This window comes from Salvia splendens, chromosome 21, assembly GCF_004379255.2.
Source record: "Salvia splendens isolate huo1 chromosome 21, SspV2, whole genome shotgun sequence".
Lineage (NCBI taxonomy): Eukaryota > Viridiplantae > Streptophyta > Magnoliopsida > Lamiales > Lamiaceae > Salvia > Salvia splendens.
This window is the reverse complement of record NC_056052.1, coordinates 5987415-6005351: the sequence shown is the minus strand read 5'-3', so window position 1 is coordinate 6005351 and position 17937 is coordinate 5987415.

Sequence of the window (17937 nt, the reverse complement as noted above, 5' to 3'; positions counted from 1 at the left end):
ACTATCGTCCTCCATGTACGTCCGGTTGAGGTCCACTGGACGAGTTCCGCTTTCGCTGCTCGTGTAACCACCAGCTTCGGTGGTCTTCATCCTCTTTGTCGCCCCGATGTGCAGAATCCCACCTTGGAACTTCTGCTTGTCCCTCAAGAGCGCCCAGATTGCCTCGTGCTTGAAGTCGTCGTACAGGGACTGGTACGACAACAGTGCTTCAGCGCGCACGTCGCTCAAGCTCTCGCCGCTCCCCTGCTCCCTCGCGCACTTCTCGTACTCCGACGAGAACAGGTTGATTTGTTTCTTCACCTGGTCCCAGTGCTTGTGGAGCTGCTCCCGTTGGTGCTTGTACGCGCTCGGCGGCTTCGCCGCATAGTAGCGCTCGGCGATGCGCTCCCAGTACGCCTGTTGCCTCTGGTTATTCGCGAATATCGGGTCCTCCGATATATCCACCCAACACCACGCCAATACGAGGGTTTCATCCGGCTGGTAGTTTGTATGGCCGGGGGCGTACTCTTCACATACTACCAGAGGTGGCAACTTCTGCACGCGCTGCCGGTTCCGCTTTTTTTTTGCGGGGGCGGAAGCGGATGGGGTGGCATCGGCGGCGGCGGATGGGGTGTCGTCGGCGGTGGCCTCGGCGGCGGCGCGTCGGGAGGGGGCGACGGGTCGGTTTGGTGACGGCTCCATGTCAGACAAACCGTACGATTCCGTGCTGAATTCGGGATCGTACTGTGTGTTGGCGTCGAACAGCCGTCGGGTTCTATACCCGACCAACGCGCCTCCCCAAACATCGGACTGTTGGAACCTGCATCCATTTCATCGAAATAATAAAAATGTGAGTTTCGAGAGTGAGATCGTGAAAATGAAACGTTACAAATGAAGGTGGGGTAGGGGTATTTATACACAAATTAAAAAACGCGTGGCATCGTCCGCCCATCCCGCAATGGCGCGCCCATCGTCTGTCGCGCCCACAATGGCGAGGACGATAGGCCATCGTCCGCGTTGAAGCGCGGACGATGCATCTGGCGTGGGCGTAGGGCGCGGACGATGGCGGGCACCCACAATGGAGCGGACGATGGCGCCCGCAGACGCTGGCACGCATCGGGCGTCCCATTGTGGATGCCCTTAGTAGATCATGGGTTTAATCAATTCATTTAATCTTTCAAATGGTATTTATCGTGAATGATGGAATCATTTCACATAGTATGTTACCGGTCTATCAGCGTGTTTTTTTGTTTTATGTCCCGTAACTATTCTATTAGTAGCATAACAAATTTCCCCGTCATTAATATGTTTGCTCGCGGCAATTGTGAACTCTCGGGAGAATCGATGACTGCATCAAAGATGCAGTGCTAACACATCTGAGAATTCTTAATTGGTTTGCCCCAAGAAAATGGAGCAAAGGACTTTTAATCCACTCTTTTGTGAATGAGGTTTTAGAGTCAAGGTCCATTTAATTATCTATGCATAAGCATACGGCGAATTTGGAGAAAAACTTATTACTCCCTCCGTTCCTAAAGAATATGCACTTTGGATTCGGCACGGGTTTTAATGCATAATTTGTAAAGTAAGAGAGAGGTGGGTAGAAAAAGTAATTAAAGTATTGTTAGTAGAAAATGAGTCTCACATCATTAGAGAGAAAAGAGTTCCAAAATTAGAAAGTGCATATTTTTGTGGGACGGACTAAAAAGAAAAGAGTGCATATTCTTGTGGAACAGAGGGAGTATGATATTGGTGAATTTTCATTTTCTTTTAAATGTGCTTTTGTGTCTTAAAATTATGATAGTAGTCTATTGGTTCCTAAAATTAAAAATTCTGTTAATTTTTATATTTTTATGAATTTAAAATATGGTTGCAAAAATTATGAAATTATTCAATGCTGTGAATTTTCAATGATTTGAAATTTCGACGAAATCTGAGGGAAATTTTAAAACTCAAGTAACTCACAAAACAACGTTGTTTACACTTCACAAAGAATAAAACTATGACCGTAGAACCCTATATCTTAATAATATCAACTGTCCAAGTTCTTTGATGGATCCGCGAATTTTTGATGTTAGCAAATGCTGGTAGAGAATGAAAATACAGACACAAAGAATTTACGTGGTTCGATTTACTGAAGTAAATCTACGTCCACGGGAAAAAGGGAGGGCAAGATTGTATTGCTTGATCTGTTTTCTACAGCTTACAAATACAAACTTGCTATTTGCTATATGGTGTTTTATCTCTAGAGAGCTTAACCTCCTCATATCAGATCTAAGTTCCATTTATATCTTGGACTAAGATCGTGGCTTGCATCACCACCCTAAGTCGTGGATGTCGTGTAGGTCATGGCCTAAGATCGTGGATGTAGCGTAGGTCATGGCCTACGATCGTGGCCTGAGTTGACACCACGTGGTAGTGGGTGTGTTGGACATCCTGTATGGGTCCACTAACTCCTTGTTCGGTCGAATACTGAGACCGAACTGCTTTGGTTGCCGATCTGAGAGTAGAGCTTGATGCCGACCTGAGAGCAGAGCTTGATTGGTTGGCTTTTACCGAGCTGTAGGCTGAGGCCGAACTCTTTGGTAATGCCGAACTCATACTCCTGCTTTGGTTGCCGATCTGAGAGTAGAGCTTGATGCCGACCTGAGAGCAGAGCTTGATAGGTTGGCTTTTACCGAGCTGTAGGCTGAGGCCGAACTCTTTGGTAATGCCGAACTCATACTCTTCCTTGGGCTTTGGGCTGATGGGCCGTCATTGCTGTTGGGCTTGTTTAGTACGCACCCCATCACTACCCCCCCCCCGAAAAGCGAAGTGAATCACTTCGGCGAAGCGAGTCACTTCGGCATTCTGGAATACGGGGGGAGGCTGAAGTCGGGGGACGTGCCCTGCGCGTGACTGCATTAAATGCGGCATTAAATGCGACAGTAAAATCTGGCCGTCGAATCCTGAAAAGGTGGGATATGAAACGGTGCGATGATTTGAAATCTTTTCCAAATCTGATAAATACCGCCTTTCTTCATCATTTGAACACCTTTGCTATTGGCTTCTTCTGCACTCTCTATCTTTTGCGTGAAAAATTTCCTTCCGCTTTCAAAAATTTCTTCAGGATTTCTTCAAACTTTCAAAGAGTAAGAACCATGTCTGCTTCTTCTTCGTCTGAGTCTGGTAGCGGTAGAAAAGGGGGTAAGGGGTCTTCTAGCCGGAAAGAATCCGGGGAGAAGACCGTAGAGTATTTTCACAGTATCTTGAGTAAGGATACTGTGATATCCCTTTACGAAAAATACTCTTTTCCTGGGGGGAAGGCGGTGGTTCCCGACGATGATCATAGGGCTAACGATCCGCCGGAGGGTTATGCCACCGTTTACGAAGCCTGCTTAGAATGCGGGCTTCGTTTCCCTCTTCCCCCACCTTTTGTAGAGTTTCTTGATTTTTTTCAACTCCCTTTAGGTCAGGTGACTCCGAATTCTTGGAGGCACTTGTCGGCTTTTGCTGCCGAACTCCGTAGGTTAGATAAGGATCTGTCTCTGCGGGCAATCCTTAATTTTTTCCAATTTAAAAGGAAGGGATCTTGGTTTTACTTGATCCCCTTACAGCCTTTTAGGGCATTCTGCAAAACCAAGTGGCCGAAATGGCAAAACCGCTTCTTTTTTTATAATAGGACAGCGGCTCCGGGCTTCCCCTGGAGAGGGCCGAAGTCCGTGATTCCTCACCCTCGGTTAGAACCATTGGCCGAGCTCGATGACGAGCTCAACAAGATTCCCATAGTTAGGAAACAATACACGGAGTCTGAGCTCGTCAAGGGCGACGTCGTGTTCGACATCTCGTCTTCGGACGAAGAGGCCGAGGGTGAGGATTTCTCTTTACCTTTATGTTCTACTGCTTTAACGAAGAAAACTAACCTTGCTTTCTTGCTTTTTGGCAGTGTACATGCTGAACAAGGCTACCCGAAAATCTTCGGAGTCCAAGGAGCCGGAGAGGCCGAAAACCGCCAGCTCGGCGTCTGATGCCGAGAGGACTCCGAAAAGGCAAAAAACCTCTTCGGATCCGAAGAAGCCGGAGTCAACTTCGGCAAAGGGGAGGGGGAAGGCCCAGAAGCCCCCGAGAGCGCCAGAGAAAGACGTGGTCTTGGCGCCTCCTTCGGAACATATCTGTGAGCCGTTTTTATGGCCCACGGACTTTGCCGAGGTGAATTCTCTTCTTGATTTTCTGGCCTTGCTTTTTTTTTCTGTATTTTTTGTGGTCCCTTTGTTGACTTTTTTCTTTATTCATTTTCAGAGGAACGATATGCTCTCCAAGCTCGTCGCCGTCGAACTCTCCAAAGCGTCCAATGACTATGCCGAGATGCAGAGGAAGTTGGCAGCTGCTTGTCATCGGGCCGAACAGGCTGAGGCTAACTTTGAGAAGGCCAGAGCTGCTAGGATTTCGGCCCAGGATGAAGCTCAGTTTGCCAAAAACCAGCTCGTCATCCAGCGAGAGCAGGCGAAGCGGAGCGATGCCGCTGCCGTGGTTGCCCAAGGGGAGGCTCTCCGTGTTTACACGGAGAAAACTCTTTTTGAGCAGCCAGTTCTCGGCCTTTGTCGGTAGCCTGGTAAGGCTAATTGCCGATAAGGGCGAGCAGGGGGCCGACGTCGTGCTGCCTCTGTACAGCCGAGAGATAGCAGCTCGGCTTCAGAATCTGCCGCTCCTTGAGGAGCTCGCTTCATCTTCGGTCCTGCTTTCTGCAGACCGAGTCCGGAGTTGTCGAGCTGATCGGGACGAGAACCTGGAGGCTATCTTTGCCTCCGTGGGACCCGTTTCACCCGCTTCGACTTACAACGGAGAGGGTGAGGCCGAGCCGCTGGAGCGGGAGGCCGAAGTCGATCAGGCCGGGCATCCGGAGAAGGAGGCCGATCAGGAGGCGGAGGCGAGGCCGGCAGGAGGCGAGGCCGAGGCTGAGGTAGCCCAGGAGAAGGAAGCTGTACCAGACCGAGGAGCCGGAGACGAAGCAGGCGGAGTATGATTTCGTCTCCCTTCTCTTAGTCTAGTTTCTTCCTTGTAAAATGGCCTTGAAGCCCTAGTGTAAAAAATTTTCCTTGTGAATGAAAAATTCTCTACATTTGTCTTCGTATAGCTTTTCGTATTCGCCTTTATTCCTGTTGTATTTTACTATCTGCTCGGTATAGCTGCCGAACTAATATAGCTGCTTTGTACCCAAGGAGATGGAGATACTTCACTGGAAACGGCTGTACTCTTCGGCTTTGGACGAAGCTGAGAGAAGAGCTATAGCCGATCAGACGAAGAATGACGAGCTTCTGGCTCGTTTAGTGAAGCTGGAGGCCGATATCAAGGACTTAGAGTCCGATAAGAAAGATCTGGAGGCCGAGCTGAATACGGCCATTGCTGAGAGGACTGCGTATGAGGATTACATCCGTGTGCGCGGGGGAATGACCATATCAGAAGTTCAGGAACGAGTTGACGAACTGTGGGAGGAGTATAATGTACTCCGGAGGAACAATGCGCTGGAGAGCTCGGCTTGCCAACAAGTCGTGAAATCATTGCGGCGCTGGGCTTCTCGGTACGACATTGTTCTTGCCCGGCGTCCCTCAATTGAGAGATTCCTCCGGCATATCGCGCCAACAGATGCTCGCACTCCAGATCAAACCTCTGGTTCCCTTGTTCAAAATCCTACTCCCAGCCAACAACGAACTCCGGAACAGCCGGAAACGTCAAGACGAGAACGGGCTCAGGAGCAACCGGAATCGTCAAGACGGGGACGGACTGAAATTCGCCGAGGAGTTGTGACTATGAGCGAGCAAGATCAGCAGATGCTTATTGCAGAGACTCTTCATCGCCGAGGTGTTAGGACTTCTCGGGCTCGGGGAAGAGGCGTTGGGTCGAGGATAGCATCTCGTCGACCTGCTTATTCTTCATCTGCTCGGAACAACCGAACTCGGCTTCCAGAGGATTTTGCAGATAGGTGGCTTAACTTCAGCAACCCTGGACAGTAGAATAGTCCTTTGTAATAGCGTAACGCCATTTTGTAGGGTAGCGGAGTTGTATGCTGAACAAGATTTGATAAATGAAATTTTGTTTTCGCTTCTAACACTGTATTTACAGCTTAGCGAAAAAATTTCATCGTACTTGTCCTCGGTCTTATGAAGTAAATTTCTTTGACCGGACTTGGTCCTTGGTCTGATGAAATAAACATCTTTGACCGGACTCGTCTTTGGTCTGATGAAATAAACATCTTCGACCGGACTCGTCTTTGGTCTGATGAAATAAACATCTTTGACCGGACTTGGTTTGTGTTCTAATTTGGCGATTTTTGTCGCCGGGATCGAACTTTCCCTTGTCCTAATTCGGCGAGTTTTATCGCGTGGATCGGACTTTCCCAGTTAACCGAAGTGGTCTTATGCAGTAAACCTCTTTGACTAGACATGGTCGTCCCCGGTCTTATGAGGTAAACTTCTTTGACCGAACTTGGTCGTCCTAATTCGGCGAGGTTTATCGCGTGGATCGGACTTTCCCTAATTGCAGTTCGTTTCAGACGAAGTGCTTATTAAGCTGAATTGCGGTCTTGTATCCTCCTTGGAAGCTTGGACTCACAATCGTTGGCTTATTGCAGTTCGTTTCAGACGGACTGCTTGTTAAGCTGAATTGTGGTCTTATATCCTCCTTAGAAGCTTGGACTCACAATAGTCTTTAATAATCGATCTAAAAAGGGGATCAGTCTTTAAAGAACGATATACCTTGGTACCATTTGTAAGAGACGACAAGCACATAGAGACAAAACACATAGGGAAAAAATGAAAAAGACGAAGGAAAAAAACTTTAAACCTTTTTTTTTTAAAACGACAAGTAAAAGGTACAAGTAAAAAACAAACAAATAAAAACACATACCCCTATGACCGAACTAGACACGAGACGGACTGACCGGACTTTGTCTCTTACAAGTGGAACTTCTTGAGGTTGGAGACGTGCCATGTTCGGGGTACTTGTTCTCCTGACATGTGAGTCAATTTATAAGACCCTTTGCCGAGGACTTCGGACACCCGATATGGACCCTCCCATGTGGGTTCGAGTTTGCCCAGCTTTTCTGCTCGGCTTACTTCGTTGTTTCTCAAGACGAGATCTCCCACTTGAAATTGAAGCTTTTTCACCCTTTGGTTATAATACCGGGCTACTTGCTCCTTATACTTGGCTGCTTTTATGCACGCCAATTCTCTTCTTTCTTCGGCGAGATCTAGTTCTGCTCTCAGTCCGTCGTCATTCATTTCTGAGGAGAAATTTAGGGTTCGGGGACTGGGTACGCCGATCTCCACCGGAATTACGGCTTCAGTGCCGTACACCAGGCTATACGGAGTTTCACCGTTGGAGGTTTTGGGTGTAGTTCGGTAGGACCATAGGACTTGAGGGAGATTTTCTACCCATTGTCCTTTGGCTTGTTCTAACCGAGCTTTTAACCCTTTCACCAGAATCCGGTTCGTTACTTCCGTTTGTCCGTTTGCTTGGGGATGGGAGACCGAAGTGAACCGCTGTTGAATGTTCAGCTCTTGGCACCAATTCTTGAACGTCTTGTCGGTGAACTGAGTCCCATTATCCGAGATGAGGATGTGGGGTATGCCAAATCGGCACACTATGTTCTTCCAGACGAAGTCCAATGCCTTTGAGCTCGTTATCGTAGCTAATGGTTCAGCCTCCACCCACTTCGTGAAGTAGTCCACGGCAACGATAAGGAATTTCATTTGCCGAGGAGCTTGAGGAAGTGGTCCCACTATGTCTATGCCCCATTGCATGAAAGGCCAAGGGCTTTGCATAGTGTATAGATCGGTCTGCGGCATCCTTGGGACATTTGCATGAATTTGGCACTTCGTACACTTCTTGACGAGCTGCACTGCCTCTTGTACCATGGTTGGCCAATAATATCCCCATCTCAGAACTTTTTTAGCTAAAGCTCTGGCTCCGATGTGGCTACCGCACGATCCTTCATGAACTTCTCTGAGGATGTAGTCCGTCTCTTCTGGTCCTACGCACCGCAATAACCGCTGGAGGTAAGACTTTCTAAAGAGGACTCCTTCATGAAGTTCGTACCGAAGAGCTCGGCACGTGATCTTCCGAGCTTCTCTCTTATCCTCGGGCAATTGTCCTTGATCCAGATACTGCAAGATCGGCGTCATCCAGTTCGGCGAGCTGGATACAGAATGTACCTCGGCTTCATCAATGCTTCGATGCATTAATTCTTCCGCCTTTGAGCTCGGATCTGAGGCCAACTTACTTAAGGTATCTGCTCGGCTATTTTCCGCTCTGGGAATGCGGATTATCCGAAAATAGGAGAAACTTCGGCTGATGCTTTGCGCTTTGTCCAAATACTTCTTCATTCTCTCGTCACGGGCTTCACTTGTACCCAACATGTGATTTACTATGACTTGTGAATCACAATGGACTTTGAGAGATTTGACGAGTAGACTTTGCGCTAACTGGAGTCCGGCCAGGAGGGCTTCGTACTCGGCTTCATTATTAGTAGTGGGGAATAGGAAACGAAGTGAGTAGGTTACCTCGTGTCCGTCGGGAGCGACAAGTAAAATACCAGCTCCACTTCCCATCTTGTTTGAAGCTCCATCTACGAATCCGCTCCAGCAGTCCGGCGGCTCTACTTCGGATTCCAAGGGCTGTGCTAGTTCGGCATTGGCAGAATTCTTCTGTTCGGCAATAATAGGAATTGCTTGATCGAACTTCGCTTCTGCAAGAAAATCTGCCAAGGCTTGTCCCTTGATGGCTTTCCGAGGTAGATATTCAATTGTGTGCTCTCCCAACTCTATAGCCCACTTGGCGATTCTGCCCGATGCTTCTGGCTTGGTCAAAACTTGCCGAAGAGGTAGATCGGTTAAGACGCATACCTTGTGAGCATAGAAGTATGGCCGCAGTCTCCTTGCTGCATTTACTAACGCCAGAGCAATTTTTTCCAGAGGTTGATACCTTGTTTCTGGACCTCTTAATGCTCGGCTTGTAAAGTAGATGGGAAACTGCTTTAGGCCTTCTTCTCGTACAAGCACCGCGCTGATGGTTTGATCCGATGCCGCTAAGTATAAGAATAGTACTTCGGCTTCGGCTGGAGCAGAGAGAATAGGAAGCTCGGCTAGATAACTTTTGAGCTCGTCAAAGGCCTTTTTCTGCTCGGCTCCCCACTCGAACTTTGGTGCCTTTTTCAACACCTTGAAGAACGGCAGTTGCTTTTCGGCTGCTTGGGAAAGGAATCGACTCAGTGCGGCTAGACATCCGGTTAGCCTTTGCACGTCATGTATGGACTTCGGCATTGCCATGTTCTGAACGACTTGAACTTTTGAGGGGTTTGCCTTGAGTCCGTCTTTTGAAACCCAACAACCCAGAAACTTTCCCGAATCTACCAAAAAGGTACACTTTTGGGGATTAAGTTTGAGGTTGGCTTTCTTGAGCACGTTGAGAGTGGACTTGAGGTTGTGCTCGTACTCCGAGGTGCTTTTGCTCTTGACGACTATATCGTCAACATATACTTCGACTTCCTTTCCAATCAGGTGCCGAAAAAGCTTGTCTACCATCCTTTGATAAGTGGCTCCGGCATTCTTTAAACCGAATGGCATCTTTTTATAAGCGAAAATGCCGAAATCAGTAATGAAGGCCGTTTTTGAAGCGTCAATCTCATCCATTAAAACCTGATGGTATCCTTTGTATAGATCAAGAAAACAAAAAATTTCAAAGCCTATCAGAGCTTCTACTTTTTTATCTATGTTCGGAAGGGGATAGCAATCTTTGGGACAGTGCTTATTTAGATCGGTGAAATCTATGCACATCCGCCATCCTCCTTCCTTTTTCTTGATCATGACAGGATTGGCCACCCACGAAGGATACTTCACTTCGAATAACACATCCGCCTTCAATAATTGACGGACTTCGTCATGGATGACTTGACTTCGTTCTGCCGCAAAGAGTCTTTGCTTCTGTTTTATCGGCCGGACCGAAGGATCAATATTTAAACGATGAGTGATTACCTCGGGGGGCACTCCGGTCATGTCCAACGGAGACCATGCAAAGACGTCTTTGTACTCCTTGAGGAGCTGGATGGTTTTTTCCCGAAGTAGAGGCGTTCCCGCGAAGCCGATCTTAACCGTTCTGGATGGATCGTCTTCGTACAGCTGAACTGTCATCGAGTTCGGCTCCGGTATGACTTCGGTCATCGCCTCTGACTCCGGCTGCTGTGATTGCTATGCTTGGTGGTGCCGATCTGACTGCTCGGCACTTCTAAGCGCAATTTGCAGGCATTCCTTTGCTCTTTTTTGGTCACCTCGGATGACCGCTATCCCTCCTTTAGTAGGGATCTTGATGGTGAGGTGATAGGTGGAGCAAACGGCCCGAACTGTGTTGAGCCAGTCTCTTCCCAGGATGACGTTGTACGGGGACCGAGCTTTTACCACGAAAAACTCAATCATCGTACTGGAGCTAGTAGGCGCTTTCCCCACCGTGATCGGAAGGCTGATAATACCTTCAGGGCGGGTGTCCTCCTGGGCGAAGCTCTTCAGGGGAAGCGGAGCCGGGCTGAGCCGAGCTGGGTCCACTTCTAGTTTGTCGAAGCACTCTTTAAAAAGAATGCTGACTGACGCTCCTGTATCCACAAACACCCTGTGGATCAGTTTGTTTGCCACTCCGGCTTGGATGACAATGGCGTCTTGGTGAGGAGAGATGGCCGGGACGGGATCAGCATCCGAGAACGTAATCACTTCGTCCTGCTTCAGCCTTTTATGCGTTGGCTCCTCTCGATTGGAGCCCCTGCGCTCTGACTTCAGGGACGACTTGGTCTTCCCGGCAGGGAGAGCGTCAATAGTCAGGATTACTCCATCATATTGCGGCTCGTCATCGTCTTCGGGATCCGGCTGCCTTTTCGGATCCTGAGGAGCGCAGTTCGCACCTCTCTGCTTCTTATTCTTCTTTGACTGCTTGCTTTGGTATTTTTTCAATGTCCCTGCCCTCACAAGAACATCGATACCTGCAGCCAAGTTTCTGCACTCCTCGGTATCGTGACCGTGGTCTTGATGGTAGGAGCAGTAGTTATCCTGGGGTCGGCGCGCGGCAGATTTCGTCATCCGTTTTGGCTTTTCGAACAGGTCGGAGTGTAGTTCGAAAATTTCCGCTCTCGGCTTGTTCAGCGGTACGAACTGAGCGGGCGGCTTCTCGGGATTGAGACGGGGTCCCAATCTGTCTTGCACCGGAGTCCTTTGAATCCTTTCAAAAGGAGTTCGGCGAGGATGTCCCTGATCGCCAAAAGGAGTTCGGCGAGGATGTCCCTGATCGCTATGATCGGGCTTCCTCCTGTCTCCTCGGGACGATGAGCTGTCTAACGACCGTTTGCGACGGTCTGCCTCATCGGCCCGGGAGTACTGGTCCGCAATGTCCCACATTTCCTGAGCTGTCTGCGGACCGCACTCAACGAGCTTCCTGTAGAGAGCTCCGGGCAGGATTCCATTTTGGAATGCCGAGATGACAAGCAGATCGTTGAGATCGTCTACTTGCAGGCATTCCTTGTGGAATCTTGTCATAAAGTCGCTGATTTTTTCGTCGCGACCTTGACGAATGGAAAGCAGCTGAGCCGAAGTGATTCGGGCTTCCGCTTTCTGAAAGAACCTCCTGTGGAAGGCATCCATTAGATCTCGGTAAGATCTGATGCTGCCCTGGGGGAGGCTATCGAACCACCTTCTCGCGTTCCCGATGAGCAGCTCGGGAAACAGCTTGCACATGTGGACCTCGTTGAGACCCTGGTTCGCCATGTTATACTGATAGCGCCCCAAGAAATCGTGAGGGTCCACGAGCCCGTCGTAAGTCATCGACGGAGTTCGGTAGTTCTGCGGTAGGGGAGTTCGGGTGATGTCGTCCGAGAACGGAGTCTTCAGTGCTCCGTACACGGCGAATCCGATATCTCGTCGGTATGGAGGAGATTGAGTTCTCCTGTGATTCCGGTACCGAGGAAGAGCAGGAATATGTCGGGGTTGAGGATTCTTCTTCCTGGAAGACACGGCACTACTGCGGTAGTGACTTTCATGTCTGGATGAGGAAGGAGAATCCTCCGCTTTCGTCTTCGGCTCTTGGCTCTTTTGCAGGAAGGCTAAGAACTCATCCTGCTTCTCAGCCAAGAACAGCTTGACAGCCTCATTCAAATCAGGCTGCTGGGAAGACTCAGTGGGACGATTTTTGGAGCGGCCTGTTCCTTCGCCATGAGAACTGGTGGTGGATTTATCCCTAGGCTGTTTTCCAGACCTATGGGATGGATTGGCTTCCTCCTGGTTCTCACGGGCAGGAATACGGGTACTCTGCGATCTGGTATGCATTTTTTGGGTGGAAAAAAATGGATCAAAAATTCGCTTTATCACAAATTTTGTTCTCTGCTTCCCACAGACGGCGCCAGTGATGGATCCGCGAATTTTTGATGTTAGCAAATGCTGGTAGAGAATGAAAATACAGACACAAAGAATTTACGTGGTTCGATTTACTGAAGTAAATCTACGTCCACGGGAAAAAGGGAGGGCAAGATTGTATTGCTTGATCTGTTTTCTACAGCTTACAAATACAAACTTGCTATTTGCTATATGGTGTTTTATCTCTAGAGAGCTTAACCTCCTCATATCAGATCTAAGTTCCATTTATATCTTGGACTAAGATCGTGGCTTGCATCACCACCCTAAGTCGTGGATGTCGTGTAGGTCATGGCCTAAGATCGTGGATGTAGCGTAGGTCATGGCCTACGATCGTGGCCTGAGTTGACACCACGTGGTAGTGGGTGTGTTGGACATCCTGTATGGGTCCACTAACTCCTTGTTCGGTCGAATACTGAGACCGAACTGCTTTGGTTGCCGATCTGAGAGTAGAGCTTGATGCCGACCTGAGAGCAGAGCTTGATTGGTTGGCTTTTACCGAGCTGTAGGCTGAGGCCGAACTCTTTGGTAATGCCGAACTCATACTCCTGCTTTGGTTGCCGATCTGAGAGTAGAGCTTGATGCCGACCTGAGAGCAGAGCTTGATAGGTTGGCTTTTACCGAGCTGTAGGCTGAGGCCGAACTCTTTGGTAATGCCGAACTCATACTCTTCCTTGGGCTTTGGGCTGATGGGCCGTCATTGCTGTTGGGCTTGTTTAGTACGCACCCCATCATTCTTCAAATCAAATCTCTCAATACAAAGACAAGAATACAAGTTAGATTCACCGACATATCTATATCAAAATGAATCTCTCTTGCAAGAATACACTCTCAACATACAGACCAGTGAAGATAAGAAAGCCTAAGAATCAAAGAAGAATGACTCAAAACTCTCATATACACTCTAGAGTGCGATAAAAATGTCGGAAAATGATGACTCGAATGTGGTCACGCCTGCAATAGTGCAAGCTTTAGACTCCTCAATTCTCCTGCATGACGAAACCTTGCGGCATCTGGCCCGGTTAGTGCACTGAGTCTTAACTGGTGGGTGGGCTATTTAGGCTGGGCTAAGCATGCACAATCCGAACCGGCCCGGCAGTTAACCGGTGGTTCCGAACCGTCGGTTCATGAACCGGAACCGGCACCGGCGGTTTGAACCGGCTGGCGGTTTCGCGGTTCAAGCAGGCCGGTCCAGGTTTGCAAAAATCATGAACCGTGAGCCAGCGGTTCAACGGTCCCAACAGGCAAATTCCGGCTAGAGGAGTAGGGTTGCAGAAAAACCGGCGGTTTCTGACGGTTTCGGTGCTTTTTCTGACGGAAACCGCCGGTTTTCGGCCAGAAATCGGTGGTTTATGTCAGAAACCGTGGACTGAACCGCCGGTTTTGGTCCGAACCGCCGGTTCAGGTGGTGAACCGGCCGAATTTGAAATTTCAATTTTTTTTTATTTCTTCCAATTTTATTCCTATAAATACCCCACTTCCCCCCTCATTTTTACTCACCCCATTCTTGTGTTAACAAGGATTTCATTCTCAATCGTCCTTTCTCTATTCTCTCCCCATTCTCTCTAATTGCTCAAGTTGTTTACTAGTTACTACTTACTACTATATTTGTTGTTGTGTTCGTAATTTACCATTTATTCCATACTCCATACATATTCCATCCATACTACTTTCATTTATCACTATGTCTTCTTCTCGTGGTGGACTGGGACGTGGTGATCGGGGCAAAGGAATTGCCCAAGATCAAAGTAGTCATCCCTCAAAATCAAGGTGACCTAGTCGTCGAGAAGTTATAGAAGAGGTTTCCCGAGTGGCAGCTGAACGTCTGCAAGTAAGTTCTAAAAAATAAAATTATTTTTACAATTCATAATTTCATAAGATTGAGTTTTTTTATTTTTTTGTTTTCATAATTAAACTTCAACTTATATTATATTTCTTGATAGAAGAAGATCATAGGATGGTCATGCTACTCACTGAAATGCATCAAGGTGGGGGCGGAGGCGGTGGTTCCCAACAAAATGACGAGTACGACGTGTCTATATCGTCGGACTCGGACAACAATGATGATAGATCTCATTCTCGTGTTCCGTCTAGCACCGGTGGAAATGAGGAGATGCCTCCTCCCCCTCCACCCACTAACACTACAAAAGCTTTGAAATCTGATATTTTTGTTAAACACTATAAGAAGGTCCCGGTGGTGATTCCAAGTCCTCATGATGCGCACTCTCAAGAAGAGACATCGGCGTTTCATGCGTATTGTAACTATTGTGATAAGTCTACAAATTTGTGAGTGGTGGGGGATATGGCACCCTCCGTCGTCATTTGGTGACAAAGCATCCGGTAGAATGTGGCACTACCTCTACCCAAACCCAACTAAACTTCCAACCCGGTGGCTCAGGTTCGTCAGGTACGCCTCTTTTTAAATATGATCAAAAACAAATTTCTGACGTTATGACTAGATGGGCTGCAATGAAGCATTTTTCTTTTTATATTTATGATGACAAAAAATTTGAGGTTACTATGCAAAGTAGTTTAAACGTAGCTATAAAAAGAATAGGTCGAATGACCGTTCAACGATCTACCGTTAGACAATGTTTAGAGAAAAAGGTTGAATTATCACGTTATTTAGTTAACTTGGGCCACAAAGTGAACATTTGCTCAGATGTATGGACTGATTGTTTTAACCGGCATTCATACATGGGCATTACGGTTCACTTTGTGGACAATAGTTGGACTTTGAACAAGCGTTTAATTGATTTTAGAGAATTTGAGACACCACACACTGCACTTGAAATTGCTTCTTTAATTATTCAAGTTTTGAATGAGTTTCAATTATGCAATAAGTATTTTCATCAAAGATGCATATGTCATATTTAAAATTTATGTGTACAAGATGCGCTTGAATTATGGCAAAAGCATGTTAGTCCTATTAGAACTGCAGTTAGATTAATCCACCAAAAGCCAACTATTGGCAAAGCTTGGAAGAAATATTGCCATCAAAAGAATGTAAGATATACGAATTTTACTATGGATGTGTCTCATATATGGAATTCGACATATGATTGTCTGAATTCTACTTTGATGGATAAAGATTCTTTATGTGATTTTTTTAGAACCTATCTCGTTCATGATTTATACCTTTCGCATAGTTGTTGGGAACATAGTGTGACTTTATTTAAATTGTTTAAATATTTCAAAAATGCTACTGTTGAATTGTCGAGTGTTTATTATTGTACTGATGTTTGTGTTTTAGAGCATCGCATGTATATATCACTTGGTTTTAAAACTGCAATGAAAAATGCTTCCTCATCACTTGAATTGATGTGTGTTTTATATTATATGATTGAAAATTTGCTTAAGTATTTCAGTGAGATTCCAACGGTGTTTTTTATTGCAAAGGTCTTGGATCCAAAATGGAAATTAGCCAATACCTCCAAGATTTTAGATTTTATTATAACAATTTGAGTTCTATTGATCTTGGTCCACTTAAAGCATTACAATCGGATACCCGTGACGAATCCGGAGTAGACCTCTCAGAAACATTTCAAATAAACCTCCCGAACCGGTCAATTATCCAACAAACCTTCGAGTTTAACTTGCGCGCTCTCTACACTGAATATGAAACCAAGTATAACAGTACCCACCAAGTCAGAAGACCTCCCCTCCCTCAACAACATAACTTTGGCTTCGCATTTCAAGCCGATTATGATGACCCCGACGCGCAATCCTAATTAGCCGACCTATACAGCTACAGTACCGGCGGAAGGTCCTCAGGTATGATAAGTGAGTTAGATTTATATTTCGATTCACTCTTTTCCTTTGGTGGTGAAGGTCCTACTCCTCCCGCCTAAATCGACGTCCTCGATTGGTGGGGAACACACGAGAAAGATTTTCTCATACTTGCGTCAATGGCCAAGGAGATTTTTTTCTGTTCCGGCTTCCACTGTCGCCGTCGAGTCCGCTTTTAGTGTTGGCTCGCGTGTGTTGGATGAATCAAGAAGTAAGCTTTCCGCGAAAAATATGGAAGCCGTGATGTTAGTTGATGATTGGGCAAAAGCTGACGTCAGAGAACAAGAAAATGATTGAGATGATCGTCGGGAGGGATTATAAGAAGAATTCACCGGGGATGAATCGTAGGCCAACCGTCAAGTGTCAACCTTCGGCTAAGCCAAATAGGTAAGTAAGGTAAGAGAACTACGTGAGCTTTGATTCCCTAATGCAAATGAGCATTGGGGATACGTAGGCACCTCAACTTAAATTTTAAATTTAAGTTGAGCTCAAGTCCTTTTTCCTTTATTTCTTTTTTTCCCATTTGTTTCTACTTTAAAAATATGCAAATACAATTAATTGTATTTGTATATACTCTAGTCGATGAAATAGATTTCTCTATAATACTAAATCCGGGAAACTTTTGACAATTCTACTATAATTGTTAATTGTTAGACTAAACTCAACATTTAAAGTTGAATTGCTAAAGGTATCCTCAATTTAGTTATGTAGAAAGATCTTCTTCGCCGATTAAGAGTATACATACTTATAAGTTTTTTTATAAGAACTTCTAAGTCTTTTTTTGTAATTTGTAATTAGCTTCGTTGTTGACTAGTAGTCTCGTTTGTATTTAAAATAAATTTTGTTTAAGACTTCAAGACCTCAAGATTTTTTGTGATTTGTAATTGTTGTAACGTTTAATCTCAATAAAATTGCAACTTTCATCGTGATTTTTTGAATATTATTTACGCACATTTCATACATAAACAAATAAAAAAATGCAAAAAAAAAATTTTTGGACGAACCGCCAAACCGGAACCGGTGGTTTTGAACTGCCCCGTAAACCTGCGGTTTTTTTGAACCGGAACCGCCGGGACCCTTGGCGGGCCGGTTCTGGTTCATGGGAAACGTGAACCGTGAACCGCCGGTTCCTGAACCGTGTGCAAGCCTAGGCTGGGCCTAGGTTTATAATTCATGAGCAGAGTCACCCAAATTGGACCTAAGAGCCTCTCCAATCATTTATATTAAACTCGTTTTAGTATAAATGTCACATCAAATACTCCCTCCGTTCCATGTTAATAGAGTCATTTTTCTATGTTGGGAAGTTTCAAATTAATTGAGTAATTTCTATTTTTAGCAAAAAATTAATTCTTCTTTTTACTTTATTTTCTCTCCATCTCTCTTACTTTACTCTCTCTTACTTTTTCCACCATCCATTTAACACACTATTCTTAAACTTCATGCCGAAAATAAATGTCTTTATTAACAAAGAACGGAGGGAGTATTATTTTTACTCCAACCATTACACTAAACTCAAACTTAAAAGAATATTATCTATCTTTTTAACTCACAAAAATTGAAAAAGTTTTTAGTTTTGATTTAATATAAACATAAAAATAGATATTTTTTTACTCAAAAATAAAAAATAAAATTAATTTTAAAGTACTATTGGAACTAAATATCTATCCTATTTTAAGTTTTATGTACCATTGGATATGGTATTACTCACACACAAGTCGCATATATTCAATAGAAGTTTCGAGTGGAAAAAGAC